Source organism: Saccopteryx leptura, chromosome 1 (genome assembly GCF_036850995.1).
Source record: "Saccopteryx leptura isolate mSacLep1 chromosome 1, mSacLep1_pri_phased_curated, whole genome shotgun sequence".
Lineage (NCBI taxonomy): Eukaryota > Metazoa > Chordata > Mammalia > Chiroptera > Emballonuridae > Saccopteryx > Saccopteryx leptura.
The window spans coordinates 100,392,180-100,400,721 of NC_089503.1; the positions used below are offsets into that span (position 1 = coordinate 100,392,180).

Below are 8,542 nucleotides of genomic sequence, written 5' to 3' on the forward strand. Positions count from 1 at the left end.
CCAAAAAAAAGCAGGTGTAGCAATACTCATATCTAATAATGCTGACTACAAGACAGCAAAAGTAATCGAGACAAAAAGGGTCATTTCATAATGATTGAGGGGACACTGAATCAAGAAGACATAACAATTCTTAATATATATGCACCAAACCAAGGAGTACCAAGTGTTGGAGAGGTTGTGGAGAAAAAGGAACCCTCATCCACTTTTGGTGGGATTGTAAAGTAGTACAACCATTATGGAAGAAAGAATGGTGGTTCCTCAAAAAACTGAAAATAGAACTACCTTATAAACTAGCAATCCCTCTATTGGGTATATAACCCCAAAACTCAGAGACACTGATACGCAAAGACACACGTGTAGCCCCATGTTCATTGCAGCATTGTTCACAGTGGCCAAGACATAGAAACAACCAAAAGCCCTTCAATAGATGACTGGATAAAGAAGATGTGGCACATATACACTATGGAATACTACTCAGCCATAAGAAATGATGACATCAGATAATTTACAACAAAATGGTTGGATCTTGATAACATTATACAGAGTGAAATAAGTAAATCATAAAAAACCAAAAACTGCATGATTCCATACATAGGTGGGACATAAAAACAAGATTGAGACATGGACAAGAGTGTGGTAGTTATGGGGGGTGGGGAGGGAGGGAGATGGGGAGGGGGAGGTGGAAGGGCACAAAGAAAACCAGATAGAAGGTGACAGAGGACAATCTGACTTTGGGTGATGGGTATGCAACATCATTGAATGACAAGATAACCTGGAGATGTTTTCTTTGAACATATGTACCCTGATTTATTGATGTCACCCCATTAAAATTAATAAAAATTTATAAAAAAAATGTTTCTTTCTCTGTCAAGCTGAAAAAGACCTTTGGTTTTCAAACTGTATTTTGTCATACACGTATTGGCATTAAACAAATTTACTTTAAAAATTTTAATTCAATGTTATAATCTTAAGACTAAAAAGAAATTAGGAAATTTTAATTTTATTTTGAAAAATATAAAGATTACATATGGGCATATGGTTTCTTAAAAACAGATTATTGCGGCCCTGGCCGGTTGGCTAAGTGGTAGAGCGTCGTGCAGAAGTCCCGGGTTCGATTACCGGCCAGGGCACACAGGAGAAGCGCCCATCTGCTTCTCCACCCCTCCCCCTCTCCTTCCTCTCTGTCTCTCTCTTCCCCTCCCGCAGCCGAGGCTCCATTGGAGCAAAGATGGCCCAGGCGCTGGGGATGGCTCCTTGGCCTCTGCCCCAGGCGCTAGAGTGGCTCCGGTCACAACAGAGTGACGCCCCGGAGGGGCAGAGCATTGCCCTCTGGTGGGCAGAGCGTTGCCCCCTGGTGGGTGTGCCAGGTGGATCCCGGTCGGGCGCATGCGGGAGTCTATCTGACTGTCTCTCCCCGTTTCCAGCTTCAGAAAAAAAAAACAAAACAAAAACCAGATTATTGCAGCCTGATCAGGCAGTGGTGCAGTGGATAGAGCGTTGGACTGGGATGCAGAGGACCAGGTTCGAAACCCTGAAATCGCCAGCTTGAGCGCGGGCTCATCTGGTTTGAGCAAAAGCTCACCAGCTTGAACCCAAGGTCGCTGGCTCCAGCAAGGGGTTACTCAGTCTGCTGAAGGCCTGCGGTCAAGGCACGTATGAGAAAGCAATCAATGAACAATTAAGGTGTTGCAACGCGCAATGAAAAACTAATGATTGGTGCTTCTCATCTCTCCATGTTCCTCCTGTCTGTCTGTCCCTGTCTATCCCTCTCTCTGACTCACTCTCTGTCTCTGTGAAAAATAAATAAATAAATAAATAAATAAATAAAAAATAAAAAAACAAACAGATTATTGCATAAAATGAAGACATTAGTGTAAATATAATTAGTAATTTTTTCATATATGATTTTGAATTTGTTTTAGAAGAAAAGACACCAGGATTGATTGTTTTTCTTTCTACTGAGCTTCTATAAGTTCTGTAGACAGTCTGGGAATGCACACATTTCTTAAGCAGACTGTCACACAGAAATGATATAAATATTTTAGCATTTTTTCTTTTTTAGAAAGTCAGGGAGGGAGAGAAAGACAGGAACACTGAGTTGCTCCTGTAAGTGCCCTGAGCTGAACGGGCAACCGCTGCACTCCAGGATGACGCTCCAACCAATTGAGCTACTGGCCAGGGCTTAATATTTCATTTTGTTTTAAAGGAAAAGAGAGGAAGGAAGGGGTGGGGAGGAAGGGAGGCATTTGTTGTTCCACTTTTTAGTTGCTTTCCATGTGTGCCCTAAGCAGTGATCGAACCTGCAACCTTGTTTTGGGCTGATGATCTTTTTAAAATTTTTTATTTATTTATTTTTAGAGAAAGGAGAGAGAGAAAGAGAAAGTGGGGGGGGGGGGGGGAGAAGCAGGAAGCATCAACTCATAGTAGTTGCTTCCTGTATGTGCCTTGACCGGGTAAGCCTAGGGTTTTGAACTAGTAACCTCAGCATTCCAGGTCGACACTTTATCCACTGTGCCACCACAGGTCAGGCCCTGGACAATGATCTTAACCGATTGAGCTAACTGGCCAGGGTTTACTATTTTTTCTTACATATCTACTTTAAATAAATTTTAGGGAAAAAACCTCAGTGGTATCCTTTTTTTATTATTTATTTATTTATTTATTTATTTTTAGCAGACCACAAACATTGGTATATACTAAAGTTTGGAAAGACAACTGATTTTGGATATTGAAAGCCCTGGATTTGTTTCTCAAATTTACCATTTTACTGTGAGCCAATCATCAGATAGATCCACTAACTTGACCATATGTAAAGTGGGAATAATAAGTACTTTATAAAAGTTGTGAGAGTAAGAATATTTTAATTGGACATGTAGAGTTGCATCATGAAAATGCCCAACTTCCAAAGATTGAACAAACGTGTTTAGTAAATCAAACCAAAACTATTATTTTCTCTCTTTAACTCTGAAGTTAATCTAATGTCACAGCCCTATTGAGAATAGAATGACTCTATTCTCATTCCTTATCTTCTGAAAGTGATTTTGAAAGCAGCATGCTATTGTCGACATGCCTTTGGAATTTAGAAGGAGGAAATAAAAGCTTCGGTACGCGTATTAATACGTACTAGACCAGGGGTCCCCAAACTACGGCCCGCGGGCCACATGCAGCCCCCTGAGGCCATTTATCCGGCCCCCACCGCACTTCCGGAAGGGGCACCTCTTTCACTGGTGGTCAGTGAGAGGAGCACATTGACCATCTCATTAGCCAAAAGCAGGCCCATAGTTCCCATTGAAATACTGGTCAGTTTGTTGATTTAAATTTACTTGTTCTTTATTGTAAATATTGTATTTGTTCCCGTTTTGTTTTTTTACTTTAAAATAAGATATGTGCAGTGTGCATAGGGATTTGTTCATAGTTTTTTTATAGTCCGGCCCTCCAACAGTCTGAGGGACAGTGAACTGGCCCCCCTGTGTAAAAAGTTTGGGGACCCCTGTAGACCGTAATCTAGGTCCCTCTACAGATTTATGACAGTTTATTTTTCTCATGGCCCCATGAGGTAGCAGAGATTTTCTAGAAAAGAAAACTGAAACTTGGAGAGAAGCTTTTAAATGGAAAAGTCTACACCTGACCAGGCAGTGGCGCAGTGGATAGAGCGTCGGACTGGGATGCAGAGGACCCAGGTTCGAGACCCTGAGGTCGCCAGCTTGAGTGTGGGCTCATCTGGTTTGAGCAAAGCTCACCAGATTGGACCCAAGGTTGCTGGCTCAAGCAAGGGGTTACTTGGTCTGTTGTAGCCCCACAGTCAAGGCACATATGAGAAAGCAATCAACGAACAACTAAGGTGTCGCTACAAAAAACTGATGATTGATGCTTCTCATCTCTCTCCATTCCTGTCTGTCTGTCCCTATCTCTCCCTCTCTCTGACTCTTGCTGCATCTCTGTAAAAAAAAAAAAAAGTCTACTAAAAAGCCCAGTTCTAACTAAAACTCAAAATGCCAGGCTCCTCTTTAAATGCGCCCAAAGAATGAAATTATTAAAAAAATAAAAATAAGCAGAAATAAATTCCATCCTTAAGAATTCTTTTTTTTTTTTTTTTTTTTTTGTATTTTTCCAAAGCTGGAAACGGGGAGAGACAGACAGACTCCCGCATGCGCCTGACCAGGATCCACCCGGCACGCCCACCAGGGGGCGATGCTCTGCCCCTCCGGGGCGTTGCTCTGTTGCGACTAGAGCCACTCCAGCGCCTGGGGCAGAGGCCAAGAAGCCATCCCCAGCGCCCGGGCCATCTCTGCTCCAATGGAGCCTCCCTGCGGGAGGGGAAGAGAGAGACAGAGAGGAAGGAGAGGGGGAGGGGTGGAGAAGCAGATGGGCGCTTCTCCTGTGTGCCCTGGCCGGGAATTGAACCCGGGACCCTCACACGCCAGGCCGACGCTCTACCACTGAGCCAATCGACCAGGGCCAAGAATTCTTTTCTTCACTGATCCGGTGATGGCACAGCGAATACAGCATCGGACTGGGATGCAGAGGGCCCAGGTTCTAAACCCCGAGGTCACCAGATTGAGCACGGGCTCATCCGGCTTGAGTGCAGGGCTGCTGGCTTGAGCATGGGATCATAGATGTGACCCCGTGGTTGCTGGCTTGAGCCCACGGTCGCTGACTTGAGCAAGGGGTCACTCGCTCTGCTGTAGCCTGCCCCCCCCTTAAGGTACAAACGAGAAAGCAATCAGTGAATAACTAAGGTGCTGCAAGGAAGAATTGATGCTTCTCATCTCTCTCCCTTCCTGTCTGTCTGTCCCTATCTGTCCCTCTCTCTGACTCTCTCTCTGTCTCTGTAAAAAAGAAAAAAAAAAAAAAAAAGGAATTCTTTTCTTGCCTGACCAGGTGGTGATGCAGTGGATAGAGCGTCAGACTGGGATGCAGAGGACCCAGGTTCGAGACCCCGAGGTCGCCAGCTTGAGCATGGGCTCATCTGGTTTGAGCAAAAGCCCACCAGCTTGAACCCAAGGTCACTGGCTCCAGCAAGGGGTTACTTGGTCTGCTGAAGGCCCGCGGTCAGGGCACATATGGTAGGGCAATCAATGAACAACTAAGGTGTTGCAACGCGCAACAAAAAACTAATGATTGATGCTTCTCATCTCTCTCCGTTGCTGTCTGTCTGTCCCTGTCTATCCCTCTCTCTGACTCACTGTCTCTGTAAAAAAAATAATAAAATAAATAAAATAAAAAAAAAAAAGAATTCTTTTCTTTAAATGCCACAATAATGGCGATCACTGAAGATACCCAGGGCGGCGCATAACCACAGTTATATAGACTGTTACCTAAAGCCTAAACGACCATGATAATTTTAGCTCGCTGTACTTTTTATTCGGTCACAAGGAAATCCAGGTTCCTGGAGCCATGCTCCATTTGAACTCTAGCTTTCTGGCTCCTGATGTGGGTTTGTGGTTTTCAACTGACTGAACTTTAAAATAGAAAGGACTAGAAGGTCTTAGTGGAATGGAAAAAGGAGTATGTAGAGCTAGGCATCATGTAGTCACCAACTTTGACCAGCAGGTGCCTCTGCAGACAAAGGAAGAAGATTCCTTTTGGCTCCAAGTTAGAAGATGTGTTTTCTAAATAGTTGGGGAAAATTGTGGCGGAAATGAAGCAAACAATTTTTCAACAAACAACTATTATAGGTCAGTTACCTACACAAATCAATCCCGATAGCATAAAGTTTTCTTAGTGAACAGCTGGAAAAGCTGGAAAGCTACCTTTCTGTAGGTTTTGAACCAGGAAAATGAAGAACTTCCATTTGAGGTTGACCTTTTTAGTGTGCCTTTATTTTTATTTTTTATTTTTTTTATTTTTCTGAAGCTGGAAACGGGGAGAGACAGTCAGACAGACTCCCGCATGCGCCCGACCAGGATCCACCCGGCACACCCACCAGGGGGCCACGCTCTGCCCACCAGGGGGAGATGCTCTGCCCCTCCCGGTAATCGCTCTGTTGCGACCAGAGCCACCCCAGCGCCTGGGGCAGAGGCCAAGGAGCCATCCCCAGCGCCCGGGCCATCTTTGCTCCAATGGAGCCTCGGCTGCGGGAGGGGAAGAGAGAGACAGAGAGGAAGGAGAGGGGGAGGGGTGGAGAAGCAGATGGGCGCCTCTCCTGTGTGCCCTGGCTGGGAATCGAACCCGGGACCCCCGCACGCCAGGCTGACGCTCCACCACCGAGCCAACCGGCCTTTATTTTTTATGAAGAGTTATAGAGTCTAGAATTTTACATACACTTGTATATTCGAGGGAAAGAAAAGCTTCCAAATATACCAGAATTAATATTTGTTGAGTATCAGGCTTTTTATTTAGAAGAAAAAGGCAGAATATAAGAAAAAAAATTTTATTAGTATAAATCAGGGATCCCGAAACTTTTTACACAGGGGGCCAGTTCACTGTCCCTCAGACCGTTGGAGGGCCGGACTATAAAAAAAAAAACTATGAACAGGCCCTGGCCAGTTGGCTCAGTGGTAGAGCGTCGCCTGGCGTGCAGAAGTCCCGGGTTCGATTCCCGGCCAGGGCACACAGGAGAAGCGCCCATCTGCTTCTCCACCCCTCCCCCTCTCCTTCCTCTCTGTCTCTTCCTTCCCTTCCAGCAGCGAGGCTCCATTGGAGCAAAGACGGCCGGGGCGCTGGGAATGGCTCCTTGGCCTCTGCCCCAGGCGCTAGAGTGGCTCTGGTCGCAACAGAGCGACGCCCCGGAGGGGCAGAGCATCGCCCCTGGTGGGCAGAGCGTCGCCCCCTGGTGGGCGTGCCGGGTGGATCCCGGTCCGGTCGGGCGCATGCGGGAGTCTGTCTGACTGTCTCTCCTTGTTTCCAGCTTCAGAAAAATACAAAAAACAAACAAACAAACAAAAAAACTATGAACAAATAAATCCCTATGCACACTGCACATATCGTATTTTAAAGTAAAAAAAACAAAACAAGAACAAATACAATATTTAAAATAAAGAACAAGTAAATTTAAATCAACAAACTGACCAGTATTTCAATGGGAACTATGGGCCTGCTTTTGGCTAATGAGATGGTCAATGTCCAGTTCCATGTTTGTCACTGCTAGCCGTAACAAGTGATACGACACGCTTCCACAGCTGTGACACGTGCGTTCCGCGTCACCGGAAGTAGTACTGTACGTGTGCGACGCTGCGCTTTGCGGCGCTGCCACATACGGTACTCCAGGAGCATCCGCATCCTGTGCTCCTCTCACTGACCACCAATGAAAGAGGTGTCGCTTCCGTAAGTGCAGCGGGGCGGATAAATGGCCTCAGGGGGCCGCATGCGGCCTGTGGGCCCAGGCCGTAGTTTGGGGACCCCTGGAAATATTAGGGAGTTGGTCACAGGGTAACTAAGTATACCTCATCTTAAGAGCATATACTTTTGTGAACAAAGTTTCCCTGGATGAATTTTTTTTTTCTCTACTAAATGTGTTTTCCCATTGACTTTCCATATAAAATCAAAGGTGTATTTGCTTGAGAAAAACAGTGATCCCAAATGGTAATATAGTCACATCTAAGAATGCAGAAAACTTGTACTTTTATTTATTTATTTATTCATTTTAGAGGAGAGAGAAAGAGATTGACACACACACACACACACACACACACACACAGAAGGGGGGGAGGAGCAGGAAGCTTCAACTTCCATATGTGCCTTGACTGTGCAAGCCCAGGGTTTTGAACCGGCAATCTCAGCATTCCAGGTCAACGCTTTATCCACTGCGCCACCACAGGTCAGGCTAGAAAACTTTTAAGAAAAACATATTTAAATATGTTTTGGATGATTTAAAGTGTAATGATATTCTAGAACTTATGCAAAGCAGTAAGGGTAACTTTTATATTTTGTGTAATAGCTTGAATGGTTTCGTTAAAAACAAATGTGTGGGCAAGCTGGAAAGAAATTCTTTGACTGAACGCTTATTTAGCCCCCTCCTCAGAATACTTTATAGCAGAAGACTATGTATTTACTTTGACTGCTCAGACTCATTTCTCGTTAGCCAGGGGAAGCTTTTGGATATGACTAGATTGGTCTGGGAAAGGAAGAAGAAAAGCAACAGTCACACAGCTGAGGGGGTCATGCAGAATGCAGCCCTAACAAAGAGAAGACACAAACTCAGCTCACCTGGAGAACCAGGGCACGTTGAGTGATCAGACAATGTGTGCATCCAACAGTGTCCTGATTCCTATGTGATGGCAGAAATTACCAGTGGCTCCTGACTTCCTTGTTTGGGAATGAGTGTCATGTAAACATTCTATAATGTTGCCTTTGAGCATAAAGAATTTATCTGTAGCAACTGAATACTCCTCTAATGTTAAGCTTTTTTCCCAAACAGTAATGCATTGGGTGAATGTAAAGCGAGGAGTTGGACTTTCTTCAGGGTCCTGAGAATCTTCAGGCTCTGAGAATCTGTGGAGCTATATTACACGGCCACAGGTTTCTTTCAGTTTGCTGGTAGACTGCCCTGCAGGTGGGCTGTGCAGGGCAGGCCTTTAAAATTATACAAGAGTTAATGTAT

General features: G+C 44.9%; 1 pseudogene; it reads right to left on the reverse strand.

Annotated features, from left to right (window-relative positions):
• Positions 1-7,221, reverse strand: part of LOC136388100 (eukaryotic peptide chain release factor subunit 1-like) — a 38,975-nt pseudogene extending 31,754 nt beyond the window's left edge.
• Positions 7,222-8,542: the final 1,321 nt, after the last annotated feature.